Here is a 21,537-nt window from a genome sequence, read left to right as displayed (position 1 = left end):
TTTTTTTTGTATAATTACTTGCCATATAATGATAAACGGATGATAAGCGTAGCCGGATTGCATTATATGTATTTGACTGTTTATGGTTATATAAAAAGATAGTGTGATCAAAAGGTTAAATAAAAAAAAAAATAAATATTACCAAGTATATTTTATTACCATATTAGCAGAATAACAATGAACACATATAGAAAATACATAAATAGTTATATTTCCTGGCATCATTTACCCTTTGAAGTCGACGATTCCTGAAATAAAGGAATTGAAAAATAAAGAATGTTCTAATTTGGCAAAACGCCTAAATATTTACAAGAAAAGTAGTTATATTTTAAAACGAATTCTTTGTTAAACGTATAATAATTACTTCTTTAATGAACAGATGTCAGCGGGGATTTACGTTCGGGATTTCGTATAAATTATATTTATATATTATCGTGAATATCTATACTAATATTATAGAGCAAAGATTTGATTATTTGATTGTAATTAATAAACCCAAAAACTACTTATCCGATTTTAAAAATTCTTTTACCTGTAGAAAGGTACATTATCAACGATAAGTATAAGCTATATATTATTTTAGAAAATTCTGTTTATCTATTTAAAACCAGTCCGGATTCATAATTGGACTATAATATCTTAATTACTGCACATATAGATACAGTATTTCTCTCATTGGGGCGGAAATTGTTAGTAATAGAAACTAGTGATCCCATTGATAGCAGTGTACCTTATCAGGTCGACCTCCACGTAGACCTTCCCGGAAACTATCGTGAGTAATTTCTGGTGAATTCGTAACAATAGGCCTAATCAGCAGCTATTGAAACGAAACTTAAATTCAGTCATTGTGACTCACAAACGATATTAAGCATGTTCTGTTCACCGCCGTAATCAACAAGGAGCCTTTACTACATTGCACGTTATATCGCAAAAGCTTAAGAAACTATTACACCAAATCCTTTCGAAAATACTATTTCTAATATTATTTTTATCGACAGTTGTACAAACGTTTATTTAGTATGTATTACGTATGTCGATTTTTGCTATAGATATTACAAACGGAAATAGGTTCTCCTCTACTTATTGCAGTTGTAGATAATCGTGACGATAATTAAATAAAAACATTGGTTATGTTTGTGAAAGTGCTTTTATAAATTATTCATTGCGTGTCGTAATTTACGTCAATAAAACAACGTAAGTTATTAAAGTCTTCAGTAATTTCACACGCTACTGAACAAGGGGGCGTAGCTCAGATGGTAGAGCGCTCGCTTAGCATGCGAGAAGTACGGGGATCGATACCCTGCGCCTCCAATTCTTTTTTTTGTTTTTTAATATATATCAAATACAAAATAATAAATTATATAGGTACTACATTGTTTATTTTTAAAATTACACGGGACTTCTTTAATAATATTTTTAATACTCAAATATTGTTTCTTAAAAGAATCTATGGTATTTAATATGAACTACAGATTTTTTTATAAAATATTTTACATTTTACATTGAAAAAATACTATCTGTTTTTTTTATGAATCATCCAAAACATACGGCCACCTTTTTGCAAGAACAATCCCTAGCAGTTATATATTTAACTGTTTTGATATAGATTTATTAATTTAATTCTAAGATTTTCACTTACTAAAATGTTTATACAAAACCTATGTATATATGCCTATATATGTATATATGTCACGATTCAGTACACGATCACTTTTTCATATTAATAATTCTACAGCTCCTGTTTTATCAGTAATAAATAAAACATACCATCGAATTTAATACACCTTTTTGAAATAAACAAGGCCTTACCATAACGATAAATTTTAATAATCTTAGTAGTCCATACTCTCATGCTATAACACAATTATACGAAAGTATAAAAATAATAATACTGAGTACCTATTACACACGAACCATTAACCAATCAATCAAATTCTTTATTTGCAAGAAATACAGGTTATTATGATGACATAATACGAGTACAGCAATATAAAACATATTAACACCGTAAAAAGTATTATTCATTTATCATTAAATAAATAACATGATCCAGCTATTAACTACTAATTGGTACCCCATGCATAATATATACAGAATCTATTTAAAATATATATTTATCTATGAACGTATACTATTTATTCAAAGTATACATTCTTATTGCTTTGTGATGTTGTAAACGATTATGCTCCTGTCAGTACCTACTTTACTGTTATCAATAGTAATCGCGGTTTGTCTGCTCGCCTCTTATCTTGTGCGGTTTTGATAGATACGAAACTTCTCATACCGCTATTTGTATCAAGGTTCTTTGTTTCCACACTGCCGTTGCCGTTGAGCTGTGGAAAATTGCCAATCAAGTGTTTTTTGGGGTCCGTACCTACGTGGGCCAAACGGTACTTCTTTGTTATTCGCTAAATTGCTTAGTCAAGATTCGTTTCACCTATTTCGAATGTATAGCCGCAAAAAAATATTGTTATTTGTCAATAAACTAACGTAGACGTCTGGCATATATAATAACTCACACTTTATTTGATTTTTGTATTTTTTATCATATATCTACGTAACTTATTTTTATTTTTATCTACATAATAATGAAAATTTCAAATAAACTCATCTTACAGTATACCTGATAAAAAAATAGTAACTATAATATTGTATTTTTTTGTTTTATGGGTGAAAATGGTATGTTTACCCCGCCTGCGCTAACGGGATACGCTGGCGGAGCACCAGTGAAGGATGATAGACGAGAATGAAAACAGGCCAGTTAGCCCATCATGATGAATTCATCAGGAATTAACCATGATAGTTTCCAGGGAGAACCGCAAGGAGGTTGACCTGGTTGGGTATATTGCTAGCAATGGGATTCTCAGTCTCCATTACTAACAATCCCTTTCCCCCCAATATAATATTGTATTATCTGTGACTATATCAATAATAAATATTAGTAGTAAATATATTACACAGCATCATCTAATCCCAAACTAATCACAGCTTGTATTTGGGGTAATAAATAACTGAATGAAGAACTTCTTTTTAAATACAAACAGATATTTTCGAACAAATGTTTGTATTGTACAGAGATCAAATCCGCAACCATCAGAAGGTGAAGCAGTGTGTTACATTACTTCACTACCAACGTTATCTATCTATATTATATATAAATCACTACATTATGGACATAATACACTGCGGCACCTGTTCAACTCTTCATGCGTTGCCGCTCTTGAGAACTACAGTATTACGGCTCTTGTGTCAGAGATTTCACTATCTAACGTATTATTCAGACCGAAACACAACGCATGCTTTGTATATGGTACCAAACTTATCTAGGCGAATCCCATAAAACTATAAGAATAGTAAAAGTACCTATTATTACACTTCATTACAAATACATACAAAATATTATATATTACATATAAATTAGAACGTCAAACAAGCTAACGTCCCACCTGATGTATTCGTTGTCTATAAACACGCATATTGCCATGGACATAACACAATATACTGTGTCGATAATTAAATCTAATAATCAGTCATATCAGTCGTGATTAAAATTTAACACGAGAGTATAATTCTATGTACTCCAAATTTTATTAAAATAAAAAGAAAACCAAAAAATCTTTTAAATTAAAGCAATTAAACGAACGTAACTCATTTTGTTAAAAATATTTTCACAAAAAAGTTCAGGAAATACATTCAAACAGTATGAAATTACCAGCCCAGCACTTGTACGTAATCATTCAACTGAAACGTAAACAGTAAGTTCAAAGCGATATCACTGGCATTCATGTTTAATTATAACCAGTATGCCTTGGTGTTATTTCTGTAGATCATCGATTTTTCAGTTTCTGTTATAAGAAACATAATATATGCTGTTAAACAACTTTTATTGTATTTCTCAATCTGTATATAATTATATATACGCGATATTATTTTACAAATAGCCGTAGCTCTATGGTCTATGGCATACAAGATTGCTTTCAGCAAATAAGGTTTTAGGTTCGAACCTATTTAGAACAGATTTTACGAAATTGCTAATACATCCTCCTCCGTGCATTTACCAAAGCCGATTTTCCTTGACATGTCCTTTTATATGGAAACTGCAATCATGCTATGAGGTCACTTTACTACAAAAGCAACACCGTAAAGGCTATATGGAATATATTTCTTCCGCCCATAACTCTTCTCATGTATTGCTATCAAATATTGCAAAAGACAACCTTAATCTACTTATTATTAACATATTTATTATGTAGATGCTGGTATTTATTACATATATAAAAATATTATGTATAATATTAGTAATATTGTAAATGTATGAAAGAGTTTCTTTGTTTTTTACCTCTTGATTCTTCAGAGGCTCAATCTATGGTCATGAAATTCGGTACACGTATATAGCATCACAAAATTAGAATAGACAGAGAAGTACCCAGGCTACTTTTTATTCTCTTCAATCAATATACTTGTTACACGGATAAAGTCGCGAATAGAAACTAGTATCTAATATTATATGAAATATTTATAATGAATCTCATCTAATATACTAAATCATACGTAGACGTAGCACAGTCCCTACAAAGATCGTAGCGTATAAATTACTCACTATGACATCATTTTTGTTTTTGTTGTTTCGCTATTATTGTTTCCTGTTTTGAAAAGTAAAGTACATTAATGTTTGTGACTACAGTACCGTCGTCTAAAATTATAGCTGAGCTGAGAATTTGTCCTCGATTTCGTCTGTCTATATTAATAAAATAAATAAATTAACTTCAGTCACTTTTTATTCCATTTATTACAGAAACACTCTCTAGATGAAATTATAACAAATTGAAACACGTAATATATTAATCCATTTTCTATTTACATTATTATAGGACATCAGCAAACTATCTTATGGTCGAATCAACTAGAACTTTTGTGTACATTTTCATTCATTCCTATTGAGACGGACTATACTCGTACGTAAGCAAATTAGCGTATTTATGTTCCAAGAAGGGCCTGACTCCTTAAAAAGGCTACTTTAATACATCTCTTTGCTCATAGTTGAAAGGCGCGAACATAAGATAATTGTGTGGATACAGCCCACCCAATCCCATTTTAAATAAGCCTATACGTAACCTATTAGATTTTTGAATATGTAATTTAGCATTATTTTGATAAAAGCTTTAAAGTTATTCGAAGAAGTAATGTACTTGTAAACACTCTTTAAACTTACGTCACGGTTGTTTACAATTTTATACATTTTATAAACGAGATATTTAGGTACCGTGATTACCCAATTATGTCGACCCGTGACCGTGACAGGACGCTTGTAATTGGTAGCAGCGTCAAAATATCGGGAGCTCACAAAGATATCACGGTAAATATTCGTGTTTAATAGTGTACGAACCTGGGGGTTAAAAATCCACTTTGTACGAATCATAATAGGATTCATTTCATATAACCCGTTGATTAAACGATATACTAGTCTATTAATATCATTAAACTCGGTGTATTTTACGAAACGAATCGTATAACGTTTCGTCTAAAGCGTTGAAATATAATGAGGACGTAAAGCCTTTAAGTGAAGCCGCCTTTTAACCCCTCTATAGTTTCGGATGATTTTATTTCCGCTACACTTTTATTTCCTACTAACTCACACAACAAATGTCGTTCTGTCAAAAGCTATTAACAGAACATTTTATATGGGAAATATAAAAATGGATTTTTTCCATTTGTCCGGACAGTTTTCTAATTTTTCTCTCAATAAGAACTTCTAAGCCTCGGATTTTAAGGAATATTTGAATAAAAATTAGCCGGATTGATCCCATCGTTCTTGAGTTTTGCGCTTAGTAACACATTTAGATTTAAGTAAATATATATCCTACCAAACTTTTATAAACTAGGATTCCTATTTCTGAATAGAATGCTTACTAACATACCACAAAAAGTTAAAATTGAAATAGACAGACTTTCAATAAACGTCTTTCTACAAAAGCGTGTCTAACATATATTTATGTCTAAATGAAGAAAAGTCTGTGTTATTAAAAATAAAAGGTGATTTATGTAATAAATTTTATTATAATTATCCATATATATATATATATAAAACACATAAAATTGCAAATGAACATTGTTGTACTGTCTAACATAGACCTTTGTTAAAAATATTCGTATACAAAAAGTATTGTTTAGTTAAACCGGGTTTTAAATATTTTTTGTAGTTAGACCGATAATGCAAAGCTATACCATATTTTTCAATAATTATACTAAGCACGAAAATGAGGATATTATCCAATAATCACCACACTGTGTGCTTAATAATAAGGCTTCATTTTGAGTAGCCACATCTCAAAACATTATTTCTATATGTGTCTTCCCACACGGGTGGCTAAAATTTAGAAGAAAATTAAGCTAATTTACAGTATATATACACAAGTTTCCGGTCGACCACAAAAATTCATACATAAGACATTTTCACCACAAAACAACTCTGGCGATGAAACAGTTGATTGGTTTCATAAATCCCAAGATTGAATTCCAGCCGAAACCTCTGAATTTTTAGGGTTCGGTAGCCTAATCGATTTAAACGATACTTTCTAATTACATTATGTAATTTCAGAAAAAAAAGAAAAGATGCATTGATTATTAGTAAAATTAATGTAATAATAATAAAATCCTTTAATAATAATTATTGTATCTTTACACCTTTATAACGTTACACCTACATATTGTATCCTATTTTTAATAGTAGTATTATTTATTTATTTACTTTTTATTGCAACCCTTAAAAAATAATACAAAATTATAATAATCATAATAAGTTTAGCTCAACAGTGCATAATGTACTTACAAATTATATTTTAAATTTGTATTTGTAAACTTCTGTTATGTGCTCCAAACAAATAAAATAAACATATATATATTTTACTTTTTTCTATTTTGAAGTAATTTAGCAGAGTATTTATTGTAATATTTAGACACATTATTCATATTTATATATTTATTAATATATTTAAGTTATACAATTTATTAGAGGCGACATATTTCTTTTCTTACAATTACCAGACAGCAACCAGAGAACATCACTCTACATACATCAAACATAGACTAATAAAGTTGCCATATTAAGAAATGTGTGGATTGCTTTCTCAACATTTTTTATACCTTCTACAATGACTGGATACTCCACTTTAATGTTGATAATGACAGTTTTATAATTAACTTTTGAAGGTAAATGCGTGATACATGACATTTTCGCGACACAGATAATACCGAAGTTACGAAAAATTTGGCTTTTATACTTCTGTATCTGAAAAATCAATTGATACTTGTACAGAAAATTGTTTTGTTCACTTTTTAGTAAATTTAACAATAATTCTAATCTTACTAATATAAAAAAATAACTAGATGATGCCTATACATGGAAGACATTAAAGATAAATGCACATAAGGAGTCTTAATAAAAATTTTGTTTGTCTGTCTGTCTGTGTGTATGTTCAGACATCACGTAAAAATTACTGCACCAAATTGGATTTGGTAACTTAAAATCTGGTTTACATTTTATCTCGATAAAACATTTCGAAGTGGTCTATTTAAATAGGTTATTTTATCCCCGAATATGAATAAACGGATTAAAAAGCTAGTTAATCAATAAATAGAGACATTAAAACAGCTACGGACCCTATTAACACGTCACGGTTGATCAGTCTTTAAAATTCTCGTCACACTGAGTTGTTATTCAGGACGTTTGAGGACGCAATGTAACATAATATCAACATCCTTTTTAAAACATTATTAAGAGTAAAACTATAGAACAAAGATCATAGAAAATTATTGTAAACTTATACATATGTACATACCATACATACCGTAACACTATCTAGTGGCCCAACCGTATGAAGATAGCACAAGTGTGACTTGTGTGACTGGATTCAGGGTAGCTTGTAAAATTGTCTACAACTAATTAACTACTATTAAGTGCAGGTAACATTATACAAACATTATAGTAAATGCATCATTACTATTACTATAGCATTACAAACTATAATTTTATTCGTATAATGGATACTTATGTATTACTCTGTGGATACTAATAATAGCATGAGCATATTGCTTTTTAAAAGGCCGGCAGCACACCTGCAATGCCGTAGGTGTTGTGGGTGACCATGGGCGGCGGTAGTCACTTACCATCAGGTGAGCCGCATGCTCGTTTGCCCCCTGTGTTGTAAAAAAAATAGCATTTAGTAAGTGTATAATATACAATTAATTATGTAAAAAGCTATTGTTATCCCAAATAAACTAAATAAATAAATAAAACCATGTATAGTGGAATTATATATTTGTTGAGTTTTACCTGTAAGGGTTATGTCATCCCCAGACGGTGCAGTGCAGGCAGAGTCACCCGACCGCCCGGCGATGGTTTGTTGACGTTTTTTTGGTATACATTCCGACAATCGACAACAGCTGATCGCCACAACAAGCTCAGTGAGCGACCCTGCTGCATTTCTATTGGTTTATATTCACCCCAACTTAGTTCGTCTGTTGTTAAGGTCCCTTCACGCGTGTACTTAATAATAATTTTAACCAACTTTTCTCAATAGTTCGGTAATAGGTTGATTATTTTTTTAATGTACCTATTTATTTTATTAATAAGAAAGAGAGAATCATGTGGACGATGACAATTCTTTTTATTTTTTTTAAGCGTTAGTTATATTGTACTTGTATGTGAAACAGTTCTACTAAATATTCGCAAATACGTAATTGATAATGTACTTTATAATTATATATAATTTTATTATACTTAGCAATGTTAAAACTTACTTATCTCATCGGATACTATTTTATAATTACTAAATTAGAATAGTTATTAATTATTAATATGTAGATACGAGTAGGTATGGATACCTTTTTACCTAATACTTACATAAACTTGTTATAATATTTATATGTATACATATTTTGATTGTACCTAAATCCATTAGCAAATTACATTGGACATACCAACAAATGTTATTAATATAATTTGTTTATAATATAACCAGTTGAGTGTTAATTGTACAATTTTATTAATGAATCTATAAACTTCTCTGGCGTTCAATGGAATTCACTCATATTTATGTATGAATGTGTATGCAAAAAATTAATTTAACAGGCTGTGTCATATTCAGGGCAAATTTTATTACAATTATTCGCCAAATTATCAAACAAGATGAATTCCTTGATAAATAAACTTTATTCTTTTTCCTTTTTAATAAACATTTTCATTTTAACATATTTTTTTATATCACGAAGGCGGCAAACAAGTATACAGCCCGTCTGATGGTAAATGGTCATTCGAGCATATGGACGCCTACAACACTAGTGGAATCCCAAGCGCGTTGTCTACCCTGAAGAAACATTAATATATCCTTTTTGAAGAGCTCCATATTGTAGTCTCTAGGGAAAATCTCGGAACTCTTTTGAAACCGCACTATACGCAACCACTTAGGTTCAAGCGTGTTAAAATAAATCCCCTGTCAATGTGATGTTTATATTTTAGGATTGTTATTGCATTTTTTTATGCCAACTTTTGATGGATATGTATAAATTTTGGAATACCGAATTCGCCAGAGTTCAAATTTCGTATTAACCTTAACGATATCATACAATGCAATTTTTACGTGTTTCATGATGTATTATAGATACTTATTGAAATATTAAAGCATAAAAATTGTATCAGGTACTTACTCCGACATACAGATTGGTAAACGAGAGATTGTTACATAAAATATATTTGAATAAATCGACCTTCAACAAGAGAGTTTATCAGCTGCGATGATCACTTGCAAGAAAGTGAAGTGATCTAGTTTGTACTCTGCCCATAAAAATTTTTATTTTATATCGCAAAAATATTAGTTGAGCTATTAAGACTGTATGTTAAAGAGTAACAAATAAACAAATCCATTATCGCATTTAAAATTTTATACTAATTATATTATTTATATTCTATTTAAATTGTTTTATTTATTTTTCCATTGACATATTATAATACTCGTCTAAAGACATAAAGACTTTTAGAGACGTTATTTAAAAATAATGACAAGTAACAAGAGTTCAATTTCCGCCCGAAATAAATTATCACTTGTTTATGATATTGACAAGAGATATAACAAATACGATAAATTAATGTGCAGTGTGTAAGGTCTATAATGAGTTTGCGGAACAGGTTCGTATACGACACAAAAAGTTGAATGCACCGAACTCCAAACACCTGGGGAGGGATCAGACATCGGGGTGTACGGGTAAGGTCTCATGCACGATTTTTTCAGTGAAATAATTTCATAAACACAACATGTTCGTTCATAGATTTATTAAAATGTAGAATTAATTCTATCTATTTTTAATAATTTTATTTAGTTAGCTAAAATAAATAAGTTTTCAATACAATTGGTAAACATATCGCATTCATAGGTGCTCAATAAAATCGGTACCTACTGAGGTATAATCTGATCTTAGCATAATTGATAAACAATTTAAGCGGTTTTTTTTTTATCGAATTTATATAACGGACCAAAAGTAATAAAATGTAATAATATACAATTAAGTAATTTTTGTTTTTAATTTATCTGTTTGTTTATTTTAAGCACTGTTATTTCGATTAAAGACATACAGAGATTTTTAACTTATTATGTCGAATATACAGATCGTATACAGACATGCGTCAGATAAAGTATAAAAACAAATTATACACAAGTAAATTACTTTACTGCTAACCACTAATTACCAGATAATGAGAGGTAGGTGTGTATAGTATGGAATCTTGGATGCGCGAATATAACTTCCATATTCATTTGTTAACACACGTTGAATCTCGGAGGCTGTTCACAATCAGTCTTCAAATTACTGATATTATCTACGAGCACAAGTTACTTTCACTACTGCTGACCTCTTTGAATTCTATGGAAAGTTTTGGTCCATCATTACCTTACAATATATGTACTGTACTTTTAGCTAATATTACTTTATAAATTCATTTTAAGCGAGCGCGTATAAGATTGGTGTGTATTAACTCTCTGAAATATTACCAAACTATTAGACAATAGATTTTATAAAACCATATACATTGATTAATTATTACCGTATATATTACTTTGTATAAAAGTTTATTACAATCAACTCAAAATTGGCGAAGATATCGCGATATTTTTTTTTATTCATTGCAAAAAAATACAAGCAAATTGAGTAGCATTATCCTTTTAAAGTCGCTTAAAAACATTTTAAAGGCGTATAATAAAATTCGAAATTATGTTGACAAAGTACCTACATCTTAACGTTGAATATAGCTCAAAAGGTCGTTGTTAAATTAACTCATAAACTTAACCAACTCACTAAAAGATTTTACAATTTATATAATTATTTTACCTTTTTAGGGCACCCTTTTCTCACAAATAACTCCTTCTAGCGTCGTGTCTTTTGTTTGTTTGTTCGTTCGGTATCTTTTGTCCTAACGATTCGACTGATAGTCATGAAATTTGGTGAATACAAACAATTTGGAATGGATGAAGGATATAGGCTACCATTTATCCTGATCAATCAATGTATCTTGGTCACGTGAACGAAATATAAATTGTCATATAATTTTCGTAGGTACATACTAATGTTATAAATTATAATGGTAAAAATAAACACGTGTTGCGATTGCGTTATGTTGCAATAAATGACTATCATACGTGATTTTTACAATACTAACCATTGAGCAAGTAATCACTTCATTTTATTATTTACACAAAATTAATTATGAAATGACACTATCTATAGGTACCTATAATATATAAAAGATAGTACCTACCTATGGATAACTAAATTTCGCAAATTCGAAAACTAAGGACTGCTGTACATTCTGTACTTATATTTATTTATTTTTCTATAGAATTAAATTACAGTTTACAATATTTTTAGTAGAGTAACCTAATAAGTACATACCCAACAAAATCCAATGGTAATTAATATTCACAAAAATTAATAACTTTCCCCAAGGGACATTATAGAAATCCTACTAATATTATAGATGTGAAAGTTTGCAAAGTTGTTTATAAGTGTGTTAATCAATCTCGTTCTAATTTGAATAAAGTTTCGTACACAGATAAATGATCCTAGATTGCATATTAATACAAATGATAGTACAGAATATTTATAACCCAAATCACGAGGGTCGCAGCAGGTAGAAAAAAGTTAAACGACGCCTTCTTTTGGTAGCTCGTGCAATATTATAAGTAAAAAATTAAAGCAAACGTACGTATTTTCGACGAGTATTCTGTAGGCCAGCTAACCATTAAACTTTAATTTATATGTAAGTTCTCTCTGATATTCGGAGGCATAATTCATTTTTCATTACAATTCATATTTTTTTAAAGTATAACTATTATTTATATTTGATGACGAGATTATATTAGTTATAATTATTAGATTCATAAATCATGAAAATAAATATAATATTGTTAAATGACAAAGAAAAGAGATGTCATTTTTTTTAAATAACGTTAGGAAGCAATAATTAATTATAATACAACTGCATGTCAATAATGATGATTATGATTTCAAAATTAGAAATGTCAAACAGATTACAATTAAAAACATGTCATAATTTAACATTAGAATTTTGCCATTCGGTCACGTTCACGATGTTGCCTAAAAGTGTCTTCATTTTATTGTTACACTTGTTTATTGATATTGTATTATTGTATTGGGTAATTTATTGTACATTTTCATTTTTAGATAAGTACCTTGTTTCACTGTTTAGTTCGTGTTCTTGGCAATTCCAATTTATCTTGTGTCATAATTGCCATAATATGAATTTTTATGTTATACCGGAACAAACATACAGACACAGACAAAATTTCTAAAAATTATTCTTTTGACTTCTATTGCTCTTATTAAAACCTCTTATATCAATTTCTTTTAAAAATCTCCCATGTACAGACTAGTTACAATTTTGTTATATATTATTTATATACATATTTTATTATGTTCTATTTTGAATATAACAGTGATAGTATGATTTATTATTTTAGTTTATCATTAATTCATTATAACTAAGAGTTATATAGAATTAACGTAATTAGATGAAGTAAATATTCTATTTACTTTATCCTCTTTTTTTGTAGCTGTGAGTACTTACATGTTTAATGTGAAGACTAAAGTTCAACTGTAATTACAATATTTAATTACACATACTAATTATCTGCCACTCAAACTAAGATAGGTACACTATGTTATGTGTAACTAGGAATTAATCGACTTTTATAAATAACATTTTATTTCGATTATAAATGAAACCAACACTTTATTTATATAGGACAATAATCATAAATACTCTATGACCATCTGATTACCTACCAATTAATCATTGTGACATAAATAACAAAACGCAACGGAAAAATTAATCTAGCCATTTATTTTTGATAGATAAAATTTCAGAAACTAAAAACATATTTCGATATATTCACTATTAAAATAGGTATATTTAATAGAATATAATATGTTACCTTATTGACGATACAATATTGTTGTCGCATTAAAATCTGTCTTATTTTCACTTCACTGGGCGTCGTGACTACTTAAAGTCATCACCTTCTGCACTATCACTCTCCAAGCCATGCAATTTGCAACCATCCGTTTACATATTTGAATCTTTGTCTTTCAAGCCTCCGCCACCATTTCGGTCTATCCTGTTAGTATTCTTCTTTAACCCGCTTTCATTCCATATAACTATTTCTTTATACTTCGAGTTCTCGTTTGGCCATGTCCAACGTGCAAGTGTTTACATTTATTTTAGCCAGAATCGAGGTGTTTGTACGGTGCACTGTAGTAATAACGTAAACAAATTTCTGCACAGAATCCAGGTCAGACAACTCTCTGGTTGTTAAAAGATGCCCGCTCAATCTAAACATCAGGTTCATCTTAGTTCTATTAATGCGAAGTCCATATTTAACGCTCGTTTTTTGCACGCTTTCCAAAATCTTACTTAATACTTTTTCGTTTGTTCCTAAGTGTAATGATTATATTTGATGTTGATTGCTTTGGGACTTAAAATCGTTAAACATAAACTGTTGAAATGTTTATCCACAGAGGTTTCTCACAAAGTAAGAGGGCATTAAGAAAAAAATATCCAAAATTCCTACATAGAATGTAACGAATACCAGAGACTCGCGACAAACAAAGCCGCGGTGAACAGATATTACATCCTCACGATCATGCTATTTTTATACCTATCAAGTTTCTGTCAAAAAATGGATATTAAACTATAGATATAGGTAAATATCTATAGTTTAATATCTTTACCTATGATGTGATATCACAAGGCCCTCACTTATCAGCCGTCTACCACAAAATTACATATTGAAAAATGACAAAAATTTTTCTCTGATATCGTTATCACAAGTATTCAAATAAAATTTTTTTACACTCAAAATTCCTCGTGAAATGTTCTCAAAAACAATGTACGTATTTTAAAAGAATTGGCATATAAAAATTATATATAGCAGTATCAAAAAATTTTAATTATTTAGTACGACTATACTTTTTCAGTACCAATACAATAATGTTTTGTATCACATGACATTTTCTCCAAAAGAAAAAATAATACACTTTTGCAACTTTTGGTTTAGTTTGTTCCTGTAAAAATTGTTTCACGATTAATATCACTATTTTTGCAAAGTAAATACTACAATATTTCATTTCTTACAATGGCGAAACTACTGAAAAATATATACCTACCGTATATTTGAGTATTATTATAATCTGTGATATAATATTTATCTGTAAAACTATACTTTTCCGCTAGACATATTATAATTTATCATTACTATTCTGTAACTTCCTTAGATAGAATAGGATTATTTTATTTTATTGTTTTATAATTTACGTATATAAAATTAATAATTTTATTTTTAAAGTTATGTAGGCAGAAAGAACAGAGAGTCATCAAGCCCTTTATGTTGGTCTAGCGCGTTACAATAATTCTCTGTGATATCACTGTACAATTTAAACTGCGATAATCGTAACATATGCGAGTATAACAGAAAACTACTATCATACTACTATTATAAAGGCAAATATTTGTGAGGATATTTGTATGTAAATGTCCATTCATTTATTACTCTTTTTACACAAATACTACTGAGCGGATTTCAATAAAATTTGGAAAAATAATACATTATATCGTAACTTTGCAAATAGAATACTTTATGTGATGATTTATCTCAGATAAGCCACGGGATCAGCTACTTTTTTATAATAAGTAAATAGGATTTAAGATTGCAGTTCAATCGCACTGCGTCGTGATAATTTATCGTAGCACGTTTGGTTAGCATTACATTATCTGTTCTTTAAAAATAATTTATGTGTTTCTTTGCCGTGTGCCTTTGTGTGCGACATATTTGATCATTATTATTTAATAAAACAAAGACAATATTACTATGTAATTTACACAAGTCTTGCTTTTATGTTATGTTATTGTAGACGGGAAGCTGTTAGAACGTCTCCTAATACTCAGATTTTCTGTTTAGTTTAGTTTGTTTGTTTTAGTTCAGATCATTCTCTAACTCACATTAATTATATTTGATGCAAAATATTCTCTTAAAAATATTAATGTCAGACTAGATCTATACTAATATGATTAAACGGAAGAGTACGTTTGTCTGAACGTGTTAATCTCTGAAACAGACTAACGGTAGTATTTGAAAAAATATTTTTGCATTTGATATAAAATTTCTTGAAGAAGTTTACAGGCTAATCGCCATTAAGGTACAACCATAGAAGAAGCCACAGGATACAACTAATTATTTTATAAGTGATTAGAAATGTACTAATATTTTATCTTATTAATATAATAAAATTGTAACTAGACGAATCTATACATAGGAGCTTTTTAAAAAAAAGTGATATGTGGGGTCTTAATAAAAACAATAGAAGCCAAAACAACAATTTTAGAAATCTTGTCTATCTGTCGATCTATCTATCCGTCTGTATGTTTGATCCGATATCATGGAAACTGCTACATCAAACTGGATGTGGTTTTCACACTTGTGTTCCTGAAGGTAAACATCTTGTATACATTCTATCATGATACATCACCTAAAAGTACTTTATATCATTAATTTTTCTACTTTTGAAATCCACGCGAATGAAATAGCGCCCTAAAAAATTGGTGATAATCAAAATATTAAATATAATAATAAAATAACAATAATTAAAATATATAATATAATAATATTACATACTTGAGTTATTACAAAATATTCAATACCAATGACTACCCCATTGTATACACATATCTAAGCTTTTGACGTGTTTAACTCTTATCAAACATTCACTGATACAAGTTTTTCGTTTTAATTGAGTTTTAATAACAGTCAATTAATTTCACCGGCACATATTATTTCTTATCACACAATATAAAGTCTGATGTCCATAATGACATTATATTACACAGGAGATTTTTTTTTTATACAACTTAGAATGGCAAACAAGCTGACGGCCCACCTGATGGAAAGTGGTAACCGTCGCCTATAGACATGAGCAGTACCATGGACATAACAGAGTTAGTGTTTATACTGTTACGCCAATGATACCCCCCATGCGTTGTCATTCCTGAGGACTGTTGCCAATTCCTCGCTCTGCCTTAGTCGGTTCTTACGACACCGACGGGATAGGAAGGGATGGCCTATTCCAGGCCGGGACCACATGGCAAGTAAGTAAGTAGGAAATGATTAATTTATCTGTTTTTGTTCCTGTATCGTCCGGTCAATGTCTGGTATATTTATTATTTTATGTATTTTTACTGTTACTAAAAAAATATATCAACAATCAATGAATCTATTTATTAATTAATTGTACTAAGAATAAAAAAAAAATGTTGCACAAATTTACTAATAGGACAAACCTATTGTAATATCTCAATTACAATAGGTTTGTAACTGAGAGATGTCCCATTCGTGTTTCAACCGTAAAGCAGTTGTGTTTGAATGGCTGTGTTTCGATTTGAAGGGTGGGATATGGCGTGAATTTACTGGGTACAGAGGAATAACACCTGAGTCCTCAGGAATGACAACGCATGAGGGTATCATGGGCGTAACAGTATACTCTGTTATGTCCATGGTACTGCTCATGTCTATAGGCGACGGTTACCACTTTCCACCAGGTGGGCCGTCAGCTTGTTTGTCATTCTAAGTTGCATAAAAAAAAATTATTATAAAAAGATTAAACTCTATGTTCGAACATCGTATTTTTATAGAACTTGTAAGAACATTATGACACGTTTAGTTACAATAAAATTTGGTGAGTTACATGATTGTACATACATCCAATTATGTTTTATTTGATGATTAAAAATGTGTACATAATTTAATTCAATACACAGTATTTACAGTGAACTTTTTTAGTCTCCGATTGTGCTCTTTAGCTTTCTTTACATTATGAGATAAAATGCATGTTTTTGTATTATTCGACATACAAACAAAACTACAAAAATATAATGAAATATTCTTACTAATAAGTAATAAATGTGAAAATAAGTTTTTTATAGTTGTATTAAATAATCCTAAGAAAAAGTATATGTAGTATTAGCGATGAAGGTATATCCTTCTTCAACATTTTATCCTGGTCAATTAATATCGACCTTATTACTAACAATCCCCTTCCCCCCTCCAAATGAGGTTGCTGAATAATAAAATGTCGGTTACGCTCTTATTTCATTACGACTAATCCTACCTGGGGGGAAAGGGGTTGTTAGCAATGGAGTTTGACAGCCCCATTGCTAGCAATATGCCCTATCAGGTCCACCTCCACGTGGTTCCCCCTGAAAACCATCGTGAACAATTCTTGTTGAATTCGTCACGATGAGCTAACTGGCCTGCTTCATCCTCACCTATCATCTTTCACTGATGCCCCGCCGGCGTATACCGATAGCGCGGGTGGGATTACCATTCCATTATCACTCATAAAAAAAAAAAACAATAAAACTAATCCTACCTTTGTAATTGTATAATGCCTTAAACTAGACAAGTAATACTTTCAGCCTTATAGGTAGGTATCTATTGATAATCAAACAATACACTCTATCTATTTACTGTAAGTACAAAGGATTTTTATCTGTTATTAGAGTACGAATATCGATATGCTTTTTAGAAACATTTCCCTTGTTAGGATTGAAACAAAGACATTACACATTGTTTATCATTGCCACCAACCGGATTCGAAAAATTCTTTTTGCATTTAATAGCTCACTTTTTGAGGAACATTTTAACATAACCAATTACCACGAATGAAGCCGCTAGTGTATAATATTTACACCTACGTATAAACACTTTAATGGTCACAATAAACAAGGTAATATCATAGCTCCCGTAATTCCCTAAAGGGAATCGGAGGTCACACGTGACACAAGTATTCAGATGTAAGAAATTAACACCTCCGCTAGGATTAGCGGATGTTCATGACCTTAGGCAAAGGTCGCAATGAAACAATTTGTCTATAAATATCGCCCCTTGATAATATAATACCGTACCATTTACACACATTAACATTCGATGTTTGTGAAAGTTAATTAATTAACCATTTAAAATAAAATAATCTAAAAACGGTTATGTCACTACTGGCGGTTTGCGATAGATTTGTATTTTTCGTATAGTAACTCGTTAAATAATTTCCCGTACAGCCTAAATTTATAAAATCGTTTGTCCTAACTGACTTTTTGAGCTTTCTATACTTAGTAGTTTTAGCTGTACGTATTAATCTTAGATTTTATGCGTAAGTATATAGAACACTGATAAAAAAACGAGTCAGTTAATTTAACAATTAGCTGACAAAAAGTTTGACCCGTTTTTGAGGCTCGATGCTCTATCTATATCATTTAAGGTATTAACATATAACATACTTAGTTTAGAAAGTTAAAATATATAATATAGGTTTATTTTATAACATAAGTATCAGCTAAGAATAGATTTTTAAACATTTAATAGTAAAACGTTTATCTACTATTATTACAATTTACGTCTGTATAGACAAAAATTATAGATTACTCCTACTATCCATGAACGGACAAAGAGCTAATTGGCATTGAAAAAACAATAGCTAATATTATGTAGTTAGAAATTATATCAAATATCTATTTATCACTAGCCTACGTATTAATGAAATCCATGAACTATTTTCTAAAACTAAAACTAAATAGCTGTCACAATCAAAATGTCTTCTTGAATTTGAATAATCTAAATCTGATTGTAATAGAAATAATCAATGTATAACTAAAATGACAATGAATAAAATGTACTTCATTTTTCGATAAGTGAGTCCCAATAGGTATGAAAATGTTAATTACGTCAGAGATATTTGTGATTGCAAACTCTTTATCAATACTGTCACTTTGAAGGTTGTTCTGAACTTACCTAATATTCTTCTACATCCCGTTAGATAAATTTTGTACAAACACGGCAAGTACTTTCAAATCGATTATTTTATTAATATTTTTATATTATAACATTATAAACATAATGAAAAATTATTATGTTTGTAATCAGTTTATATGTTTACTATGAGGTATTTCATTTTTCATATTTTATATATTCATTTTAATAGTTCATTATGTTGTTATAAAAGTAGTAACGTTTTTTTGTGTGTTTATTTTCGGAAAATAATATGACTTAATTTCAGGTAAATATATGAAAATGTAGATATTAATATATTTACTTTTACTTAGTCTATTAAATATATTTTTATAAAAGTTTAAATTAGTTGAATTAGTTATACTACTTTAAAAAATAAGCTGGTTAGTAATTTGCTAAATAATTTAATTTATTATCTGAATCGGAATCGCAGAATTAATTTAATTATTTACCATGATAGTTGATTTTCTTCGCATTTTTTCTACGCAATTTCAGAATAAATAGTATCTACATAAATATACGATGTTTCAGTGTTAGAATCGGCGTCGTGAAATAAATTTGAATATTTGCCAAGGTATCTTATAAAATACATAATTTACTGCACTTTTATCATTAATAGAATTCGGTCATATATACAAAAAATTTAAGGAATGTGTCCTTATATTTAAGGGCACGCACTTGGGATGACAGCAGAAAGATAATGATGATGATAAGGGCATACTATGTACTATCTTACTAAAACATGTGAGATAACTTTAACAATTAGACTTCAAATTTATATTATATATATAAAAAAATATGTAAACGAAGAAATCATATATAAAAAGATACATGCATAAAATATAATAATAGCCTCTTCCTTTCTTAAATTAAAATGAGGATATTCTCATTTTATATATACAATAAAAAAAATAATTATATATGGTATTCTTCTTCATTGCGTGTCGACACGATAGCAAGACAATAATTAAATATTTGTAGCCCAGAACTTGGCCGTGATACTTTGATAAGGTACATTTACACTTGTATTAGTTTATATTCCGTGCGAGGTGCCTATTCTCATTCTCACAAACTCGTTAAGTAGCGGTTGACCTGTTTTCTTAAATTTGAACTGAAGTGCCGATTGTAGACTATTACGTAGGTGTGTATGTACACACGATATAAACAGATGTGACCATAAACTTGAAAAATAACATTAGAAATTCAAATTCTTCATATGGCCTACATAAACGACCCGTACAAAGGTTAAATATGTACTGATGTCACTTAGAAGGATGACTTAAGTTTGTTTATATTGTGCTCAAGCAGAATACCTGCTAATGATAATGAACTTTCTGATTCTTATAATTATAATAACTTTTTTTTTATAACACAAGGGGCAATTTTATAATCATAACATTATGAATGTGAGAATAAGTTTATTTGTTGCCCTTGGCATCTTTATGGCTTAATAATTCATCTTGAAACTTGATATATACTTATATAGTGTTCTGGACATAGTATATAGACAGCTTTTTATTCCAAACATGCCGAAATATTCGCGTTTATATGTTGATTTATTTATTTTTTCCTCTTTATTGACTATTTAACTAAATTAACATGGATAAAATATTTATTTTATCAGGTTTTAATATTATTTTAAAGTTAACATCAATTATTATTAACTTAATTAAATATTATTTGAATAAAATGATTTAATTTCTCATAAAAGTTTCTAAAAAGTCTCATACACAAAGCGTAATCGTAAAGATCTTTCGTAAGATACTAAAATCGAACAACAGTATGATGCATGTTTCAATTTCTTAATCCGCGACCGATTGCAAATCGCAATTGAAACTCACAAAAAAAACTGATTAGATTAAAATCGTTTAATCAAATTGCACGTGCCCAGTTATTTGTTGAAATCGGAAGCAATCTCCGATCAGAAGCAGTGTTGCAAATTCAACTTTACGTAATCAATATAGAGTCAGTCGTATATTATTGATTGGTTTTATTTTATTATTAAATTAATAAAAATCATACTATGTTCGACCCTTAATGTTGCTCGAATTTACCTATTTATTAATCCATAGGGTTAATTTATTTATAATATTAATAAACTTTTACCTCGTAAATAAAATCTGATCTCTCTTACGAA

At 29.5% G+C, this 21,537-nt stretch overlaps 2 long non-coding RNA genes and 1 other non-coding gene across 3 annotated transcripts; 2 read left to right on the top strand and 1 right to left on the bottom strand.

Moving 5' to 3' along the window:
* Positions 1–132: 132 nt before the first annotated feature.
* LOC128201287 (uncharacterized) lies at positions 133–1,437 on the bottom strand. The gene is made up of 2 exons (XR_008253156.1): positions 731–1,437; positions 133–248 (listed from the first exon to the last, which is right to left on the bottom strand). It is a non-coding gene; the product is annotated as an uncharacterized LOC128201287 (long non-coding RNA).
* Positions 1,239–1,311, top strand: Trnaa-agc (transfer RNA alanine (anticodon AGC)). The gene has a single exon. It is a non-coding gene; the product is annotated as a tRNA-Ala (tRNA).
* Positions 1,438–2,984: 1,547 nt separating the features above from the next.
* On the top strand, positions 2,985–9,966 carry LOC128201288 (uncharacterized). Its single transcript, XR_008253157.1, has 2 exons — positions 2,985–5,356; positions 8,357–9,966. It is a non-coding gene; the product is annotated as an uncharacterized LOC128201288 (long non-coding RNA).
* Positions 9,967–21,537: the final 11,571 nt, after the last annotated feature.

The sequence above is a fragment of the Galleria mellonella genome, unplaced genomic scaffold (assembly GCF_026898425.1).
Source record: "Galleria mellonella isolate WM207_F2 unplaced genomic scaffold, CSIRO_AGI_GalMel_v1 utg38, whole genome shotgun sequence".
NCBI classification, from domain to species: domain Eukaryota; kingdom Metazoa; phylum Arthropoda; class Insecta; order Lepidoptera; family Pyralidae; genus Galleria; species Galleria mellonella.
Note: the sequence above shows the minus strand (reverse complement) of the source record. Positions and strands in the feature narration are given on the sequence as shown.